General features: G+C 30.6%; 1 long non-coding RNA gene across 1 annotated transcript; it reads right to left on the bottom strand.

The window, feature by feature from the left end:
- Positions 1-219: 219 nt before the first annotated feature.
- LOC123555413 (uncharacterized) lies at positions 220-1,111 on the bottom strand. Its single transcript, XR_006687269.2, has 2 exons — positions 930-1,111; positions 220-600 (listed from the first exon to the last, which is right to left on the bottom strand). It is a non-coding gene; the product is annotated as an uncharacterized LOC123555413 (long non-coding RNA).

Below are 1,111 nucleotides of genomic sequence, written 5' to 3'. Positions count from 1 at the left end.
TTAATTTTACGCATATATCTTATAAATAACTATGTGTTCATTACTAGTCGTTGAATTTTACGCGTACATCTTACATCGATGTGTTGACTATCTTAACTAGGTTTCATTTTCTGAAAATAAAATTAGGTGAGTGAAAATACCCATGGATAATCGCAAATATATTTTCCAGTATTCTGAGCTATTACTCATAAACTCATAAAAGATACTAAAATTACCACAAATAATTTATGTTTATTTTCCAAACTTACACATAAAAGTTGTATCTAAAATGATAGATTATAACGTCATAGTACGTTAGATAACAATAAAAGGTGAAACAAACAAAAAGTCCACGATAATGTAGATAAAATATTGAAATCACTTTAATGGTCTGTCCACTGACAATATTTAAACAAACATGGATTTCTCTTCCTACACGTCTGTCCGTTGATTATATTTAAACAAACATGGACTTTTTCTTCCCACACACCGTGCAAGTCCCCTTCAGCATTCTCCTTCCGGTTTTAGGGTCTTTATATGGTATGGCATCACGGGTATTAGTCTTCTTCTTACAAGTGACGCAGTAAATTTTCTCTTTCTCCATGATAGTTAGTTTTTATTCTGAAAGTTTATTACGAAAAACTATTTCATTTTGGTATCGGTCAAAGTCCTTTTCATTTATGTGATAGGTTTAAACAAAATTTGAGTCAGTCCAAAAAGTATTTTCTGACTGAAATGCGGTATATTAACACAATGTTAAATGCATTCCTTCTACCCAGTTAGTTTTGAGACAGGTGCAATATTTTGACATTTTTTTTTTCAAAGAAAGCCATTTCGATTCCTCTGTACTTGATAGTATTACTGATATTGTAATTTTGTCTCCGTAAATGATTATATGACTCTATATATATTAAGCGAACATTTTATGATTAACAAGTTAATTGTCTTACCCTTTTCTCCTCCAATTTTGTTATATCCTCAAAATTGCTTAACTTAATGTCTAGCTTAAATCAGCTAATTTTAAGGTAAGTGCTCGTTTTGTAAACATGAAACAGATTCAGCTGAAAGCCTTACTAGTTTCATTGTTTAACTACCCTGTTTTATCGAAATGAATGACATGTATCAAAACTGG

Source organism: Mercenaria mercenaria, chromosome 7 (genome assembly GCF_021730395.1).
Source record: "Mercenaria mercenaria strain notata chromosome 7, MADL_Memer_1, whole genome shotgun sequence".
NCBI lineage: Eukaryota > Metazoa > Mollusca > Bivalvia > Venerida > Veneridae > Mercenaria > Mercenaria mercenaria.
The sequence above is the reverse complement of the archived record's forward strand: the minus strand, read 5'-3'. Positions and strand labels throughout refer to the sequence as shown.